The following is a 21,212-nucleotide window of genomic DNA, read 5'->3' as shown; positions in this document are numbered from 1 at the left end:
ACTATCATCTCTACATCTCTGTCGTGTTCACTATCATCTCTACATCTCTGTCGTGTTCACTACATCTCTGTCGTGTTCACTATCATCTCTACATCTCTGTCGTGTTCACTATATCTCTGTCGTGTTCACTATCATCTCTACATCTCTGTCGTGTTCACTACATCTCTGCTGTGTTCACCACATCTCTGCCGTGTTCACCACATCTCTGCCGTGTTCACCACATCTCTGCCGTGTTCACTACATCTCTGCCGTGTTCACTACATCTCTGCCGTATTCACTACATCTGCTGTGTTCACTACATCTCTGCCGTGTTCACTATCATCTCTACATCTCTGTCGTGTTCACTATATCTCTGTCGTGTTCACTATTATCTCTACATCTCTGTCGTGTTCACTACATCTCTGCCGTGTTCACCACATCTCTGCCGTGTTCACCACATCTCTGCCGTGTTCACCACATCTCTGTCGTGTTCACTACATCGTATTCACACGCAAGTATTTCTACTTGTGCTGCAATCTTTGATTATTTAGCTGCTGGCTGCATGTTTGGTGGCGATGCTACCGTTATAGCAGCACCAACTGCGGTTGGTTCTGGGTCCATGGAAACGACGCTTTTCACTGCGAGTTTGTAAAGGGTTCCAGCAGCAAATGCGGTCTCTGTTTCAGCAAGCATCTTTTCAACGTGGGCGTCCAGACAACCATTGGGGTCTTCAAAGTCGTGGTTGTTTTCGGTATCCATGTCGTGCGCGCGAATAAAAACTCGAAGTGCCAAACAAACACTGCTCAATGTAGTACTGTTATATGAATATGCCAAACGCCCGTTTATTCAACTCTATGTAGACGACATAAAATGCACCAAGGTGCCGTTTATTCCCTCTATTTTATTTCACCTTTATACTAGTAAATGCATTCGAGTTTCCCCATCTAAGGTCAATTAATCTCAGATGTGATCGTTTGGAAATGAAAGACTACGAGTCTTTAAATCTCACAGCGTTTCTTGTCAAAACAAACACTTTTAATTAACGTTACACTAGAATACAGTAATTTTTTCTTTAACTCCTCTATACCCGGTCGATATCCCTGTACCGGTACTAAGTATTATTCCTACCAGCCCACCCCGCAGGGTCCTGTTATCGTGTAAATATAGATATGTCGTTAAACCCCCCACCACCCGACACAGCCAATTCGTAAGGTTTGTCACGGAAACAAAACACGCCCATTCGTAACTCGTTCAGCACACCGGTGTTTTGGAGAGTAAATCTCACAACATTTACAATTCGAGTACGAAACTTCGCCGGTAATTACAACCAGCATCATCAGGCAACATCCAGAGTTGTGGTGGGTGTATCTTCCATCTAAATAGTCCGATATATTTACCAACAGCTGAACTGGGGCAATCAATTAAGCGAACGAGCAAGATAATCGTTTCACTCTCCTGATAATTTGCACGCGGGCGCAATTCCAAGGGAATGACTTTGGAAACGGCGCAATTAAAGGGTTCATATTTTCGCCGTTTAAAGTCGCACGTCTAAGTTAATACATATAACCCTGACCTCCGACAGTAATTCTAGCCTCGACTCCGTGACCCCTCCTATAACCTTAGCCGTAACTCTTCTCCCCATTCCTTCCCAGCTCTGAGAAGGTCGGTGGCATATTTCGCTTTTTAAAAAAATGAGCGGGGGGGGGAGGGGGGATCTGAACGTTGTCCGAGGCAAAGGGGCAGCCCTGCAATGACCTGCTCACGCCACTGCTCCTCCGATTATCACGGTTGGCTACGTACGGTGCGAACGAAGTTCAACACGTACTTATATGCAAACTGCTGGCGTGCTCCGGAAAGCCCCCCGTCTACAGGGTTGTTTGGCCTACTCATCCACGTTTGATAAGGTAAGTGTTCCCACGTTTTACCCCACCACACGCGGCCTGCCAATACTCATTTAAACTGCTGGGTGGACAGACACGTGGAGGGATTTAAGAAACTTGTCCGATTTTTCAACTGCCGCGCCTGGAGATCGCACTGGCGATCCCGTGGGCTAACAATTACACAGTGGTAGCATCCCACTGCACTATATACAGGGCTGTATCACTTGTAAATAATTATTTAGCGAACTAACTGATATCAGTTCATGATTGGTAATACCTATGAAGGTCGGCACGGCACACAAGGGGTGAAGTGGCGAGCACCACACCTGGCCGCCTTTGAACTCCCAAGCGACGATGTGTACACACCGCACCGGGTACTCATTTGAGGCCGAGTCGACCTAGGGGAGGCCCAGGACCGGTTCATAATAATCGTCACCGGTGTTTTGCCGTGAGCTGGGAATCGAACTCGGTTCGCCTGGTTCGTAGCGCAGCGCGCGAACCGCTACTCACATCGACACGATATCTGTTAGAATGTTGCAGCTTCCCACTTTCTCTAGAGCACAAACACGCACGCACACTACACGCTGCAAACTGCACTGCTCCACATGTGGTCCAGTGTGACAAAAGTTGTAAAATGCTTCAATGCCTTTCACAATCCGCGCGTATTACTGCATTAGAGGGCTTAATCCTTTCTTTTCTTAACATACACGTCCAATTCTAGCCATTCTGCAACACGCAAGGGCAGATGTTCACACAACCCCGCGGAGAGAGAGAGAGAGGAGAGAGATGGAAGATATAACGAGTGAATGCTCACTTCAAGCAGATGAATGCGACTCCACGTTCGCCACGTGTTGCAAACTTGCCAGTCCAGTTTGCGCGCGCGTGTGATTTGTGTGCGCGCGCGGGGAGCGGTAGTGTGGCGGTCAGCGGCCCGAGTTCGATTCGTGGTCACGGCCCACCAACACCAATGACGATTATTCTGAACCGGTCCTGGGCCTCCTCCCCTAGGTCGACTCAGCCTCAAATGAGTATCCGGTGCGGTGGGTGCTGGCCACTCACCCCCTCGTGTGCCGTGCCGGCCTTCATAGGTGCTCGCTCTTAGCACTTGCCCCAACAGTCTGTTCAGGCTATACGGGGGATATTTGTCTTTGTGCGCGTGCGTTACTCGGGAGTGATCAAATCCCCAGCCGCTGAAATCGCCGCGGTGCCCTGAAGAGAACAAAATATTTTGTACTGCGCCAAAGAGTCGCAAAAAAAAACTAACAAAAAAACTGGGGGGGGGGGGGGGGGTAGGGGAAATTATCAAATGACAAAATATTTGGTTTCCTCTGCCCACATCCTTGACTAGGGCAAAGCCATCGTCGCTTCGGCTCCGCTTGGAGCTGCGCCGTCTCGTGAACGTGCGCTGATGTCCGTCCCCACCACGCGCGTGACGACGCTCCAGTTCATTTCGAGAGCGGGCAATTTGCCTACGTTGTAAACAAACGTCGTGTTTACTGCTGCTAACTACTGGGCGGGGTTTGTCGCGGGTCTGCTGTATCAATGTGGCAATCCGAGGTGTGCGGGATTTGTTGTTGTTGTTGTTGGGTTCTTTTTTTGCATGATGTCCGACGTTTCGCTCGACGTGCTGGGGGCTTCTTCAGAGAGTTGAACTCAATCCCCTGAACTGAATTCCGTTCATCTAATGCAGTAATACGTACGGCACGTAGAGCGAAACGTCGAACTATCATGTCAAACGACAAATACAAAACTTCCCCGTATAGCCTAAACAGACTGTTGGGGCAAGCGATGTTAGCGAGCACCCATGAAGGCCGGCACGGCACGCGAGGGGGTGGCCAGCACCACGCCCGGCCGCTTTAGTCTCCTAAGTGGCAATGGTTCAACACCGCACCAGGTACTCATTTGAGGCTGAGCCAACCTTGGGGAGACCTAGGGCCGGTTCAGATGTTCGTCGCCGATGTTGTCCGCGAACGGGATTCGAACTCGGATGGCCGGGAGTTCGTAGCGCCAACCGCTCCACCAAGAGTACAGCTCTTCTCATCCCCACCCCATCATCCCAGCTGGGGGGTCATCCGTGAGTTGGAAGAAGTTAGTGGGACGTTGAACGCCTCTTCCAAATGCACTGCCGCCACCTACGGGCGAAGCTTTGCAAACAAAACTAAATCACGGTGAGCTAAGTGAACACAAACCGTGTGCGCGACAACTCGGACAGTCCCCTATGCTGTACATTGTGCAAAATAACAATTATCACTATTATCACAATCATCGAAATAAATTTCAGGTCATTGTCAATCCACTGCTGGGTTGAGGGCCACGCCACGCCGTGGGGGTCATTTGATCATACTTCACCAGGCCGGTCCGTGCGGGTATAGGCGTGGGAGCATAGACGTACAGTGCAACATCGCAATGCACTTCGTGACACTGGCCTCTGATGCCCACAACCACAGCTACGCGTTACCCGTTGTGATGGTGGTGATGGTGGTGATGGAAGCCCCCATCACGAGCGCACGATCCGGGCTCATCCCCCCGCATGCGATTCCGAGATCGGCAGCATTGTGGGTGATTTTAGTGGAAGGTGTCATCGGGTCCGAAAGGATGGAGGGGGGGGGGGGTGTGTTGTTGTTGATTGTCGTCGTTGTTGTTGTTGATTATTGTTGTTGTTTTTTTGCGCGACTCTCGCTCGTGCGCTGCTGTCACATGTTGCCTGCGCGCCGTGAACGCGCACGGCGTCCGGGGTGAAAGGCCCGGCGCCCGGAGCGTCGGCCGACGCGCCCACTGCTGCTGCTGTTGTTGTGTAAACACGGGCGCATTAGCAAGCGCCGAAAGTGAACACACACCTGCAAGCGCTAACACACTGGCTGCAGCACCATCATTGAACGATCAACTTTTTTTACATTTTATTTTTCCAGGTAAGGGATTCTAAGATATAGGGTCCCATAGATAAGGATTGTGAACACACACCTGCAAGCACTAACACACTGGCTGCAGCACCATCATTGAACGATCAACTTTTTTTACATTTTATTTTTCCAGGTAAGGGATTCTAAGATATAGGGTCCCATAGATAAGAATTGTGAACACACACCTGCAAGCACTAACACACTGGCTGCAGCACCATCATTGAACTATCAACTTTTTTTACATTTTATTTTTCCAGGTAAGGGCTTCTAAGATATAGGGTCCCATAGATAAGGATTGTGAACACACACCTGCAAGCACTAACACACTGGCTGCAGCACCATCATTGAACGATCAACTTTTTTTACATTTTATTTTTCCAGGTAAGGGATTCTAAGATATAGGGTCCCATAGATAAGAATTGTGAACACACACCTGCAAGCACTAACACACTGGCTGCAGCACCATCATTGAACTATCAACTTTTTTTACATTTTATTTTTCCAGGTAAGGGCTTCTAAGATATAGGGTCCCATAGATAAGGATTGTGAACACACACCTGCAAGCACTAACACACTGGCTGCAGCACCATCATTGAACTATCAACTTTTTTTACATTTTATTTTTCCAGGTAAGGGATACTAAGATATAGGGTCCCATAGATAAGGATTGTGAACACACACCTGCAAGCGCTAACACACTCGCTGCAGCACCATCATTGAACTATCAACTTTTTTTACATTTTATTTTACCAGGTAAAGTACACTAAGATATAGGGTTCCATAGATGTTGGAGCATGGTGCAGTACAACAGCAGTGGACACCAGTGTGCGATATCTCCCGACGGCCGATGAGCCGCGGATGGGCGCAAGACAAGTTAAACTAAAACAAAAGTAGTTTTATTTTACGAGGTAAGGCCTACTGAGCTGTATAGATCTCTTTTCCATGAGCGACCTGCCCACAAGCTCAACGAAATGGCTCATCACGTGGACATTCATAGCAGCCAAATACTCGAAATGAACGTTGATATTTTTATTTATGTGGAGGGAAAAAACCGGAGGACCTGCATTAATAATCCACTGGACCACGTGCAGAGAGACACGCAAACTCCAAATATACAGCAGGCATGCTGGGTCGGGATCGAAACCCACGACCTCCTGCATACCGAGCAAGGGAGTAAACGTCTTTACCACCACGGCACGCCCGCAATGATCATCGCACGCCTGTAGCTGAACCAATGGCGTAGCTAGACGAGTGTGCAGGCGGTGCAACTGCGCCTGGGTTCACGGGGCTGGAGAAGACCCAGGCGTCTGATTTAATTGGACAGCCCCCCCCACCTCCTACACCTCCCAATGTCATCGTTTGTTGTCCTTCCACCGCACCTCCGATTAGTACGGTTGGCTATGTACAGTGCAAAAAAAGTTCAACATACATACACACATGTATACGATGATGTAGAGTAGCTTCATCAGCCGGGTCACATGACATGTACACGCATTGCACGGTAGCATCGGCGTGCACCGCTGCCTCGATAGGCATGAGTTGTGAGCGGAGTTAGCGCCGTTCGATCGATCGATCGATCGTCGTCCGTGTAGGTTTTCGCCTCGCCTCGTGGGCATCATGTGGTTCACGTGGGCTCTGGTGCAGGGTATGAAATCCCCCCCCACCCCCCAGTCTACCTTCCCCCTCCTCATTGTCACCCTCCGACACCCTGGGGCAGTTACACCGCCTGCACACTCACTCAGTAGCCATGCCACTGTGCTTGGCAGCGTTCAAATTCGCACTTTTATAAACTACCGGTTTTACAAGGGTGTATCTGAATTCCGCAGTCGTGTGAACGATTGCCCTGCTACAGGTTTTGCAACTCTTCTTCCCTAAGTAGGTGCAAAGCGGACACAATGTGTGACTTTTGAGTTTATCGTGTTCCACGCCATTGCTCTCTCGTACACAATTCCCTGCAAAAAAAACCCCATCATGCTGCCCCATGCATGTATGAACTTCCACACGTCTTTAAAAAAAGACACACAAAACGTTGGTAGCTGCATTGAACTCTGCGGTGTCTTGCCTTATCTGATCTCCACGGCGTGCCACATATTTGCTGTGTGATCGTACAGTTGTTTGAGTTGTCTGACAGCGTTTCCTCGTATCAGGGATGCGGGAACCTTTTTCTTTACAGAGGGCCTGATAGGACTTGCCTTTACCTTTGCTGGGCCTCACAGAATGAGAACATTTATACCTACTGGAGTAATTCCATTAGCGATGAAGCTCTTTTTCACAGATGTCCAGCAGGTGTGGGTAAGAACGTTACAACTCAACAATGAACACATCAACGAATCACCCAAAAATATGAAAATAAAACTAAACTATCCCAATCCTACCAGGCAAAGCTCACTCAGGTATTAACTTATTTTCAGAAGCGACCTGGCCACAAATGATAGCTCAACAAAGTGGCTTATCACGTGGACATTTATAGCAGCAAAGTAATCTAAAATAATCTCAGTGCATGATAATTGATTCTTTACCCTTCTATCTGGCAACAAAACTGACACCTTTTTACAAGGAGTCATGTTTGAATAGACCGCAATACCTGCAGTCATAATACAAACAAAAGAACATAACTCTGATAATGTGCACTGTCCTTGAAGTTGATTGGTCCACACCCGAGACAGCTTTCCTTAGAGCCTAGTCTCACATGGGTTGGACCAGATGACGCCAAAAGGCGCACAACTCAACGACAATGCACCATCAGAGTATGAGAGCTCGGGGCAAGCATCTACACTATGGGAACCTCATTTGCCAGTAAAAATATGATAATTGATTCTTTACCCTTCTATCTGGCAACAAAACTGACACCTTTTTACAAGGAGTCATGTTTGAATAGACCGCAATACCTGCAGTCATAATACAAACAAAAGAACATAACTCTGATAATGTGCTTGTAAAAAGGTGTCAGTTTTGTTGCCAGATAGAAGGGTAAAGAATCAATTATCATATTTTTACTGGCAAATGAGGTTCCCATAGTGTAGATGCTTGCCCCGAGCTCTCATACTCTGATGGTGCATTGTCGTTGAGTTGTGCGCCTTTTGGCGTCATCTGGTCCAACCCATGTGAGACTAGGCTCTAAGGAAAGCTGTCTCGGGTGTGGACCAATCAACTTCAAGGACAGTGCACATTATCAGAGTTATGTTCTTTTGTTTGTATTATGACTGCAGGTATTGCGGTCTATTCAAACATGACTCCTTGTAAAAAGGTGTCAGTTTTGTTGCCAGATAGAAGGGTAAAGAATCAATTATCATATTTTTACTGGCAAATGAGGTTCCCATAGTGTAGATGCTTGCCCCGAGCTCTCATACTCTGATGGTGCATTGTCGTTGAGTTGTGCGCCTTTTGGCGTCATCTGGTCCAACCCATGTGAGACTAGGCTCTAAGGAAAGCTGTCTCGGGTGTGGACCAATCAACTTCAAGGACAGTGCACATTATCAGAGTTATGTTCTTTTGTTTGTATTATGACTGCAGGTATTGCGGTCTATTCAAACATGACTCCTTGTAAAAAGGTGTCAGTTTTGTTGCCAGATAGAAGGGTAAAGAATCAATTATCATATTTTTACTGGCAAATGAGGTTCCCATAGTGTAGATGCTTGCCCCGAGCTCTCATACTCTGATGGTGCATTGTCGTTGAGTTGTGCGCCTTTTGGCGTCATCTGGTCCAACCCATGTGAGACTAGGCTCTAAGGAAAGCTGTCTCGGGTGTGGACCAATCAACTTCAAGGACAGTGCACATTATCAGAGTTATGTTCTTTTGTTTGTATTATGACTGCAGGTATTGCGGTCTATTCAAACATGACTCCTTGTAAAAAGGTGTCAGTTTTGTTGCCAGATAGAAGGGTAAAGAATCAATTATCATATTTTTACTGGCAAATGAGGTTCCCATAGTGTAGATGCTTGCCCCGAGCTCTCATACTCTGATGGTGCATTGTCGTTGAGTTGTGCGCCTTTTGGCGTCATCTGGTCCAACCCATGTGAGACTAGGCTCTAAGGAAAGCTGTCTCGGGTGTGGACCAATCAACTTCAAGGACAGTGCACATTATCAGAGTTATGTTCTTTTGTTTGTATTATGACTGCAGGTATTGCGGTCTATTCAAACATGACTCCTTGTAAAAAGGTGTCAGTTTTGTTGCCAGATAGAAGGGTAAAGAATCAATTATCATATTTTTACTGGCAAATGAGGTTCCCATAGTGTAGAATCTCAGTGCATTTTTTAAAATGTGGAGTGAAAACCCGAAGGACCCGGAGGAAGAAAAAAAAGGAGAAAACATTTATCAAAAAATCTATTTAATTAAGTAGAACGTGTTGTCTATATTTGTTTAAAGTTGCGCATTTTGATATGACGTCACATTTCTCAAACCCCCCCCCGCCCGCCTCGTCACACATCGTCACAAATGTCTGATCCCCACCCCAGGTGCGTGACGTCATTTATGGACGGCCCCTTATTCTCTCGTGAAATTATCCCCCGTTATCTGTTGTTGGTGTGGTTCTTGAAAACTCAAGAGGTGGCAAACGTGGTCGGTGCGAAATGCATTCGTGGGCCGCATCCGGCCCGCGGGCCACAGAATTCCCGCACCCATCCCCCTGTCCCCTTTCTCCGCTGCGCCAGTTTATACGACCGCCCCTGCCCACATTTCATTGCCTCGATCTTCGGATGCGTCTCGCAGCTGTGTGTCCCTTTGTTCGTGTCGCTGCGTGGGAGATTTGCTTTCGTGCCACTTGGCAAAGCCCCCCCTCCTTGGTCGTCAGGCTGCCTGTACCGTACTGCTGACGTTGTCACGAAATTTGTTTGCTCCGTTGCCCAGAGCGGTAACGTTCCCGTGCGCCCAGACCGACGCATTTAACCTGTGTCCTCACCTGTGCCCTCACCTGTGCCCTCACCTGTGGCTCTGTGTAGCTACCGGTCCAGCAACAGTAGCCCCAGAAGCTGCCCACCGTTGTGTGGGTAATTGCTCATAAAATCTACTGCTGGATGACGTCTTCCACCACACCATACGGATCACGGGGATTAATAATAATAATAGTTCAATTTGTACCACACGCAAATTTGCAGAGGTAGTGGCCGCAACTCAGAGGCGCGGAGCCAAGCTCAGAGTCGCTCAAAAGCGTGATTGTAGAGGTGAGTTTTTAAGTGTCTCTTGAAGGAGGCGATTGAGTTGATGCTGCGAATGTGCAGTGGGATAGCGTTCCAGACTGTTGGGGCTGCCACCGAGAAGCGGCGCATAGACGTGACCATCCTGGATCTTGGTATCAAGAGGAGGTCTTGAGTCGCGCTGCGCAGCCATCTGCCGTGTGTTGAGCTGCAAGTTATTGTTGTTGCTATTATTGTTTAACTAGGAAAGCCAGGAAAGCCTCACTGAGTCTCATGACTATTTTTCGTGACTATATTTTCCTGCCAAGCTTTCCCAAGAGGGGAGGAAATTATTGCTGTGAATATTCAAATTGTGGTACATTTGAGGGTATTGTTTTCCAAATTTCGGGCCATGATGCCAAAGCACCATGCGAATCAAGTAGCGGGACCTCTAACGCCCACTGTGAACGAGTCAGCCCGTATTGTTATCATTATTATAAACTAGATTCGAAGCTTTCGTGACTGCAGGAATTACTCTTTGGTTCTTGCAACACAAGCAACCATCATCAGGTACAAATGAATGTGTGCCTATGTGTGTGTGTCTCTCTCTGTTTGTCTCTGTGTGAGTCTCTCTCTGCTCGTGTGTCTGTCTATGTATCTCCGTGTCTATGTTTTGTCTCTCTTTAAAATGTAGTAATCTTTGGAAGAACGTAATCAACCAGGTAGGGTGTTGACTGTTGTGTTGACCGACTCTCTGTATTGTATTGCATTATATTTCCAAGTTTACTATGTTTGTTTTCTCCTTCATTTGTACCTGATGATGGTTGCGTATGTTGCAATCAAAACGTCGTATTCTATTATTATTTAATTTATTTCTACGTTACTTTACCGAAAGAATCAAATAATCATTATTATAGTTAAGAGTACACATCCGCAGTATTAATCAGGGCGACCCTGGATTCGAACTGTGACCCTCTACAACGAGCGGCGAACGCGCCACTGCTTGGCCACGCTGCTCAATGTTAATTGTTGATTGGTGAGGATGGCGAGAATAGATGTGGACGCGTAGAAGTAGACTACAACTTTTATTTTTCTTCCTGAACTGCCGGCTACTGCCCGCAACGTAGCCTATAACTACAGACCACAACACCTGTTTTATGCACGTGTCTACATTTTTCCGATTTTAGCTCTAACCAAGCTCCCAATCCATGTTTAGCGTCCAGCGTCGTTGAGGTGATTTCGTCATAGGCTGCAAAATAAATAAATAAATATATTGCTTTATGAACAAAAGTACTGAACAATTCCTACTCTTTGGTTCTTTCGGTAAAGTCACGTAGGTGACTTTTGAATTGCTTCGGAAACGTCGTGATTTAATTTAGTTATTTTCATTTTTTCTTTTTTTCACCTACGTGACTTTACCGAAAGAACCAAAGAGTATGCATCCTTGCAGTCACGAAAACTTCAAATCTAGTATGAACAATTCCTACCAATGCCTGTTGCGGTGCATGACGGTCAACCATCTACAGCACTCGGCAGCCTCAAAGCAGCTTAGCTTCTGCGATCTAATCGGAGCCGCAGTTTTCTTGGTGATTTGTTCACAGGGATGCCGCTCTAAACTCTTTCCACCTTCTAATTTCCCGTCGCAATGTTTCTCTGCTCGTTTGATCGATGAGGGTTTGTGCGGATGCTTGGATACGCATCTATTCCTGGCTCCATTCCAGCCGTGACGACTCACCAAGGTCTGGGCTTTACAATGCATCCTCAGGTGCGGTGAAGGATTGTGACCATTCTTCCGTTCTGTTGCACCCCCCCCCCCATCCCTCCCCCACCATTGCCACCCACAGAGGAAGAAAACAAATAACTCATTCGATATCTCGATCCTGGAGAGAATTCTCGGTGACGCGACCAGTGATTCGTGCACGCAGGCAATGAACTATGCGCAAAGACAAAGTTTCCCCGTGTAGTCGACGGAAGCTGTTGGGGCAAGTGCCGTCAGCGAGCAGCTATGAAGGCCGTCGTGGGTATACGGGGGGGGGGATCTTTGCCTTTCATATCTTCATCGTGTAATCGTTTTATTTTGCCAATTTCACATTTGATTCATAGTGTGCCATCAGTGTTGCGGCCACGGGGTGAAGTATCCAATCAGGATTCTCTCCGAGCAGAGTTGCATCGCCCGCGAGAAGCACACGGGCAGATAGCGACAGCCCACAGCCCCGCGGCATTAGACATCGGTAGCTACCAATAGCCATCGATCGACATCAATAGCCATCGATAGACATCAATAGCCATCATCGACCACGAGGGGACGATGTCAAATCCCCACGTGCCGCACTCCGCCAGCAGCGTTCGTCACAATGGCAGTCGAACCGAGATATTTTTTGTTCACTTTCACAGCTGGAATTTTGCCAAATGGATTAAAAACCCAAATTTCATGTGATCGGGGTTTTTATTGTTGTTGGTGGTGTCTGTTTGGAGTCATTGCTGCCCAGGTTGAGACTTTTCAACTCACTAGAACTGAGATTACTGTTAAATCAGCAGTTGTTTTATCCCAAAAACTCAGTTGATTGAGCTGGTTCATTACTCAACACTGATGATGCTTTGAAAGCCAAATTCAGGTGTATGTATGTTGAACTTCTTTCGCACCTTACATAGCCAGCCGTGCTAATCGGAGGCGTGGAGAAGGCCAATAAACTGGACAGGAAAGCAGTTCTAAAGAAGACTTCACAAGAAGTCACAAGCACACCCCTCATCGTGAAACACCCGATGCAGAAGATCCCTGTATTCGATATTTCACGAGGCTGCTGGGCCACGCAAACCTACACCGCATGCCCACAAAGCATGGCAGCAGCAGATGTGGACAGCTTAATACACAAATTGACAATTACAAAACACGCCGGCAGTGTGCGGTGACTGTCGTCGCCCAGAACGGACCGTGGAACATATTACGACTTAACGGACAATTCACAAGTACGAAGGTGAGGCGTCGTTCCCCGCACCTCCAATTAGCACGGCTGGCAATGTAAGGTGCGAAAGAAGTTCAACTACATACATTGTAACAGCATCGATGCACCACTCCGCCACTCCTGACGCAATCATCTCAGAATCTTAATTCATACCGGGGAAGAATCCGATGAGCTATGAATCTTGTTTTCACGGATGTCCAGTACAACCTCAACCAGTGCTCTGACAAGTGAGGCTCTTGGCCACCTCCACACGGATGGACGACAACACACGTAGCGGGTCGCCCTCTCTGTTTCTGGACGCCCTTCTCATATTCCCAGCAGCGGCCTGTGGCTGCTGGCCATCGAGCAAATGCGGTTACCGCACCACGCGTTCTCAGATGCGCTTCTGCGGCCGTCTGGAACGCGCTTCCTTTCGATATTACGAAGCCACTGGAGCTATTAACTTTCAAATCGAGATTGAAAACTAATTTCTTTCGAACTGCTTTTTGTGTTTAGTTTGTTGTCCTTCCCCCGCACCTTCGATTATCATGGTCGGCTACGTACGGTGCAAAATAAGTTCAACGTATATACACACATCTCAGTGACGCACTCGGTATGAGTTATGAACTCTGGAGCAAGTACAGGTTGGCTAGAAACTCGAATCTCCAGTGAACACCGCCAACGATATAAATCCTCTGCCAAACATGGCCTTGCGCCCGATTTTTTGTTATTTTTTATTTAGCACCTAATAAAGTGTCTTTATCCACTCCAGCTTGTCTGTGTGATCGATCGCTGCCACGCCTTGACACCGTTACGACCCCTACCACACACACACACGCGCGCGCGCGTGTCATACTTGTCAGACGTCAAAAGCGTACGCACACAAATCTCCCGCGAACGAGAAACGCGCGACATCTCGGATGGCTCCGAATAAACACGCGCATTCCTGCATGCGCTCTCTACTCCGCTACAAATCTCAGCCTGGGCACATTGCCCCACGTGGAACGCAGCCACGATGCCAATAGTGTCGTGGTTGTTTCTGCCGCCCGGTTCGGTCTCTAGGTGCCCAGGTTTTGTTGCTAGTTGACTGTCTACTACCTTTCAATTTCACATCCGAGACATACGGTGAATATTGCTCGGACGTATGGTGTTTTTGAGTTGTTGCTGCTATTTACGGAGGTTCGCGGTTCGAGGCCCATAGCCACCCTGGTTAATTACAGCCGTTGCTCTCTATATGAGTGCCGCGGTGGCGAGAAGTTAACTACCTCGCCTGGTATACAGGATGGTCGTGGATTCGATCCCCACCCCTGACGCCTGTATATTTAGAGTTTGCATGCTTTGCCCGTGGTTGCGTGGATTTTTGTCCAGGCCCTCCGGTTTTTCCCTCTACATTTATAGACATGCATTGAGAGTATTTGGCTGATATACATTTACACGTGATAAGCCACTTCACTGGGCTGTCATTTGTGGCCACGTCGCTTTTGAAAAAGAGCTAGAAAGCTCAGTGGGCCTTACCTGTTAAATTAAAACTAGTTTAGTTGTCGTTTATACTGTGGATGGCATCGTTATCATCATCATCAGCAGCAGTGGCTGCCATGATTAGTGCACTGCCGCATGAAGGCCTCACACCCGTTGCGAGTAAACTATTTTTATTTTACCAGGTAAGGCCCACGGACCTATATAGCTCTTTTTCAGAAGCGACGTGGCCACAAATGATAGCCCAGTGAAGTGGCTTATCACGTGGAAATGTATAGGAGCAGCCAAATTCTCTAAACTCAGGTCTCTAAATGTGGAGGGAAACCCCGGAGGACCTGAACAAAAATCCACACAACCACGGGGAAATAGTCCTCTCCACGTGTCAAGTGGGTATCTGCATCAACCTTGCATCAACCCGACGGATATGGTCACATATATATCCCCCCAATGTGTAGCACCAGCCTGACTAAGTCAGGCTATGAGTCAGGCTATGAACAATGCAGCCTGACTAAGTCAGGCTGCATTGGTCATAGCATTTCCGTTATGCACAGATGTTTGCCTCTTCCTAGAATATAAATTCATTCCAGGCCTGTGCATGTATGTTGAACTTCTTTCGCACCGTACGTAGCCAAACCGTGCTAATTGCTGTCACGTGATGATATCAATGTGGGGTGGAGGGGTCGCACAGTGGTTAGTGCACTGCAGTATGAACCCGGCGGGCTGAGTTAAATTCCTGGCTATGGCTAACGCAAAAGGTGAGTGATATGAGCGATATCCGAACCAGTTCTGATCCTTCCCAATCAAGCAGCCACTGATCACTGTGGCGAAGTATGGTCAAACAGTCCCCATGACTGACATGGCATGGGGAGGCCTTCATCCAGCAGTCTAATGACTGGGGGCTGTAAATTATTTGTGTCACTTTATAATAATGTGTGTGGCAGTGTGCGTAAGGATGAAAAATAACCAGCTCAGAATATATATTGTTTATCAATGGTTATATATAAATATATATGTTTCCACTAATCCAGTGGATATTATTAACCTGCAAAACGCTCTTGATAATTGTAACATAATTTGCACGTCGCCTATTGCCAATTGGGCATTACGATCAGCTTCATTGGAGCAGACGTACGAAAAGTAACAAAGCTGAAACCTTTGGTCGAAGTGACACAACCAGATGACGACTTCGCATGCGCCGCGTGCATTGTGTCAGCATTCAGCGCCACTTTGGCTTCGTGCACTCCAAATCAATCCTCGTCGGCTGGCAAGCAGTGGAGAACTCCAGTTGGCTAGCGCATTCTCTTCATAGCCGGGCCTGTAGGGGTCTCAATATAGACGCGGTGCCTCGTGGCGTGTGTACAGAGGTGACCATACCAATGTCAAATAATATAATTCACTGTAGATAACTCACAGCGCTGGTAGCCTAAAGTAACCTGCTTGTCCGATTTAATTTAGAACACTGCGCTGCGGTATGCAGTCACTACGGGAATGGGGGCATTTAAGGGTGGGGGGGGGCAGGCCTTGCCTTGTGTGCCCTGAATGAAAAGCCTTCCTGGGCACCCCTTGGCTGCTCGATATGGAGCCCCCCATGCACATTTTCCCTCCCATATTCAAATATTGTTACAAAGTACCTGGCAAGAGGTGTGAAAACTTCAAAGACTACAAAACAACCTGGCACGCGTCGTCATTGGCCACACTCATCCCCGTCTCGACTCACTCGCCTGTCTCCGTGCCCTCAACTGGCTACCCATTGCCAGCAGGGTCACATACAAGATCGCCTGCCTCTGCCACCATGCCTTCACATCTGCCTGCCCGCCGTACCTCTCTTCATTATTGGCAACTTGCAGCTCAGCACACGGCAGATGCCTGCGCACCGCGACTCACGACCTCCTCTTGATACCAAGATCCAGGATGGTCATGTCTATGTGCCGCTTCTCGGTGGCAGCCCCAACAGTCTGGAACGATATCACCCCTCTGCACATTCGCAGCCTCACCTCAATCGCCTCCTTGAAGAGAGACTTAAAAACTCACCTCTACAACCACGTGCTCTCGAGTGACTCTGAGCTTGGCTCCGCGCCTCTGAGTTGCGGCCGTTACGTCCGCAAAATTTGCACGTGTTATAAATTACATTATTATTATTATTAAGGGAGGATGTTTTTATATTAGTATTAGTAGGTTCCAAAAATAATTTTCAAAAGTACATTTTATGTTTGTCAATTATAAACTCATGAATTAAGTTGATCCATGTATATGAAGTAAAAGTATTGTAGTGTGTGGTTGTAATGTATCCGAGTTGTTTAATCAGAATCATCAACAGGCCGATGTGCACATCGCCTTCATAAATGTAAGATTACAGACAAGCCACAGTAATGCGACTGTGGCCATGCAGCCCAAACTCTGGACCATAGATTAAACCCATAGAGGATCACAGCGATATATATATACTCATAGAGACACACAGAGATACATTAAAGACAAGCCACAGTAGTGCGACTGTGACCATGCTGCCCAAACTCTGGACCATAGATTAAACCCATAGAGGATCACAGCGATATATATACTCATAGAGACACACAGAGATACATTCACAACAAGCCACAGTAGTGCGACTGCTGCCCAAACTCTGGACCGCATAGTAAACCACCAGAGTCTGTGCTCCTTCAGGTATCACAAAACTGAACAAACTCCCTCCCGAAGCCCTGTCGTGGCGAGCCGACTTCGACATTGGAATTTAGCTCCTGCACCACAAAGACAAAGATCCCCCGTATATTCTTAGCAGACTGTTGGGGCAAGTGCTGTTAGCGAGCACATATGAAGGCCGGCACGGCACGCGAGGGGGTGGGTGGCCAGCACCACGCCCGACCGCCTTCCTCTCCCGAGTGGCGATGTTTACACACCGCATTAGATACTAATTTGAGGCTGAGTCGACCTAGGGGAGGCCCACGACCGGTTCGGAAAATCGTCATTGGTGTTAACTGTGAGCGGGAATCGAACTCGGATCGCCGGGTTCGTAGCGCACGCGCTAACCGCCACACTACCTGAACCACACTGCCATCATCGTACACAAGTAAATACGATAATCTGTTTTGAGATGCATTTTGTACAATGCTCACTAGGAGGCAGTGTTGCATAATATTCAGCAGTGGCAGCATTTTGTACTTTTTGTTTTTTGCAAAATGCAAACTGTTAAAAATCAAAACTCTGGCACTTGAGCAGAAATTATCGATCCTTATTTCCGTCATGGTATTTTATTGTTCATGTAATTAGCAGAGGTGTGGACTCGAGTCATGTGACTTGGACTCGAGTCAGACTCGAGTCATGAATTTGATGACTTGCGACTCGACTTGGACTTGCATAACAATGACTTTGTCCCACCTATGAGATGTGGACTCGAGTCATGTGACTTGGACTCGAGTCAGACTCGAGTCATGAATTTGATGACTTGCGACTCGACTTGGACTTGCATAACAATGACTTTGTCCCACCTCTGGTAATTAGTATTGAGCCACTCAGCAGCTAAAAACACCGAACATCCACACAGAGAGGTGTCATGCGTACTCAAAGCGTCAACATGTGTAACCTGTCGTATTTATTCCAGATTTTAAGCTTTCGTGACTGCAAGGATTCATACTCTTAGTTTTTTCGGTAAAGTCACGTAGGTAAAAAATTGAAATTAATAAAAATAAAATAATAATAAATCACACTTGAAACAGCAAATCTGGCTATGACGGTCCCACCTGATGACGGAGACTTGTGTTGCCTCCGAAACGTCGTGATTTTTATTATTTTATTTTTTATTAATTTTAATTTCAATTTTTTACCTACGTGACTTTACCGAAAAAACGAAGAGTATAGTACTGTCATATTTAGTTTTACTTTGAACATATTCAAGTATTGTATAGGGAGTGCACTTGCTAATACATTTTAAGACCTCAGAAGGTCTAAAACGGTTCAGAGTTTTGCTTGCTTAACAACAAATGCTTCTGGATAATACTTGCCTAGAAAACGACAATAGGTTGATGGACTAAACACATTTTTGTATGTGGAGACACCGAACGGAGATATGCTTATACATGATATGTTCATCGTAGTTGTATTAGGAAACAATTGTTATAAGTATTTATGAATTTATGGTTTCTTTAAAATTGCATTTTCTCGCATGCCCCTGTAATTATCTGAGAATTTTTATTTTGTCAAAGTGAATGAGCTGTGAAAATGTTTGATTTACAAATAGCTTACATAAATCAGAAAACAAAGGAACCCTGTTGATGAAAAGGGCCCTTTGACACACATCTTGCCAGATTATCCCTGGCACTCAGAACGCTCTGCCCCACTGAAAAGAGCTTTCTTGCTTAAAAAAACATGAGACCACTCTATTTTTTTGTAAACGTATTAAAACATTAAGTCTGGGAAGTTTAAATACAATTTCAAACACAAGTCTCTCATAGTCAACAAAACATTTTCCTTATATTGAAATCATACTGTTTTAACTTTTACTCCAACCTCCGATCAGCACACTTGGCTATGTACGATGCAAAATAAGTTCAACATACATAATCGCATTCATATGAAAGGTTGCCTTTTGTGCTAAAGATGTTATATAACACGGTGTGTGTAGTAATAATAAAGCATAAAACATATATGTTGTGTCTCCATCTCTACCGACTGTATAAGAAGTGCAATTGGCAAAACCATGACCGCTCTATTTCGACCAATTTATGTTTTTCATGTTGTGTGCGCTGTTAAGATCATTGTACGTGTACAGTCCACTGCTGGATGAGGGCCTACCCACATCATGATGAGTTATTTGACCATACTTGACTGGTCAGTGGGAGTTTGTTGAAGGATTGCAGTGGATAAACTTAATTTCGATTTCAACATGAGTAATGTCAATATGTTTTACTTTGCAGGGTTTCGGTTTGATTATGCAGTATAACTTGCGCCACACATGCATCATCGTTCAATTAAATAAGCGTCTCCACAGTCACAAAATATCCACTCAAAAAATATACGTATTTATAGAGCGTCTCAAATCAATTGTATACATATTTGTAACACTGGATTAGTTATTTGCGTGGATATTTAATTGAAATATGCAATATCATTTGGATTTATAAATAAAACATCGATAGGAAATTTTATATTAATTAGTCGGTCAGCATCAATGGGTTTTCGTTCACTCTATTAATTGCTAAAATATTAGATATACCAATATATTTCCTTAAAAACAAATTACCACTCAAGACAACGATACAGTTTAACACCTAATTTTTTTTTAGACAGGAGGATTGAGTCGAAGGATTAAAAATTACTTTTAATCCTTCTCATAAGTGGGGGATTGTAACTGCAAATTATGAAACTTCTAATGAGACAATTTGTCACTGCCGTCCGTCCTCGATTCAGCTCATGGGCTTCAACCTATCTCCGTTTATCGCCTTGAACCTTGAACCAGCGATGAAAATTCCAGAACGGCAACCAAATCGCATTCTATAGCTTATCATAATGCGGTGTGCGGATCCAGATGTCAAAACATTGAGACGACTGAACCAAGTAGTGTTACTGGCTGCACAAATAGAACTGTGATGGAAATCAATTTGGCTCCACCGTTGCTCTTGAGCCGACTGAACGGACAGATGGTGTTGATGACACCACGCAGTTATAAATACATGTTGTTTTTTCTCTCGTGTGTTAAGCGGAAATTATTTTGGGAGGCATTGATCCTGAATTCATGGCAGTGCCAACCCCCACAAATCTACTTCTATATTCATGGGCACCTCTTCAGGATGAACAAAGTTGCACTGAAGTTCAAGAGCGCATTTCTGATACTGCTGTTGATGTCCGCGATCGCTTCCTCCTGCTAGAGTTCCCAGAAGTTGCAATGAGCAGTTGCAGAGTGAAGATGAGTGCCAACAAAACTATAGAGGTGGGGGTGAGGGTAATTGCAAGCTGGAGGCATGAGTGGCTGATTGGTACAATCGCTGGTTAGGAGTAGGGTTATGGTAAGTTGGAAGGATAACTCCAGCATTTCAATTTTATTTGTTTAGGGGTAACGTCAGTGAGAAGCATAGCAATAGTGGCCGGTTGTTAGTCGGTTCGGGGAAGAGATGTGCTTTTGGTGCATGGCAAGCATGGTACTCAAAGTCTCATTGATAATAATTTGTCGATGCAATGCCCGATCCGCAAATACAAAGGAGACATCACAGCAATACACGCCACTGCTCCTGATGCACGCGAATGCGAAATTGTAGTTGTTGCTCTGTACCTACACCAGCCATACGAAAGAAGAATAATATATTTGGTTAGGTAGGGTCAGTGGGAAGGCTACTATTACTCGTGGCTGCTTGGTACAGGAGTTGGTTGGTAGAGTTATGGTAGGTGGTGGGAATAGTATTCGTGGCTGGTTTTCTCGTTAGTTGGGGTCAGTGGGAGAGCCTTCCCGAGTGTTTGCTCGGCAGTTTGTTAGGAGTAGAGATATCTTCAGTGAGAGAGATAGTGTGAATGGCTGGTGGGCTCTAGTTTATCAGCGTTTCGATAACAGAGCAATGGTTCAGTTGGCGAGTGAGTTTTGCCTCCAATCTTCTTACCCCCTCCTGCCTATTGTAAAGTTTTTTTTGGACGTTTTATATGTTGGTCTCAGTGTGTTTCCGTTGTTTACCCTAAGATTGTTTATTGTGTCTTAGAATGACCACTGCTTGTGTATGTTAGCCTCCACACCCCACCACGAAGATATAGCAGTTGGCTAGCAACACACACACCCGTGCGATGCTGTGGTGCGACATTTGTTTTCTTTGTTTGATACGTTGTGTAAAAAAAAAATAACAATCAGCATTGTATTTGGAAATCATTATTGGGATCAACTTGAATGTATGAGCAAATCACACGCAATGCGCCCCATCCAATCAGAGCTCATGGAGTTAAGCGG

This window comes from Lampetra planeri, chromosome 28, assembly GCF_965212315.1.
Source record: "Lampetra planeri chromosome 28, kcLamPlan1.2.h2, whole genome shotgun sequence".
Classification (NCBI taxonomy): domain Eukaryota; kingdom Metazoa; phylum Chordata; class Hyperoartia; order Petromyzontiformes; family Petromyzontidae; genus Lampetra; species Lampetra planeri.
This window is presented reverse-complemented; position numbering follows the sequence as displayed.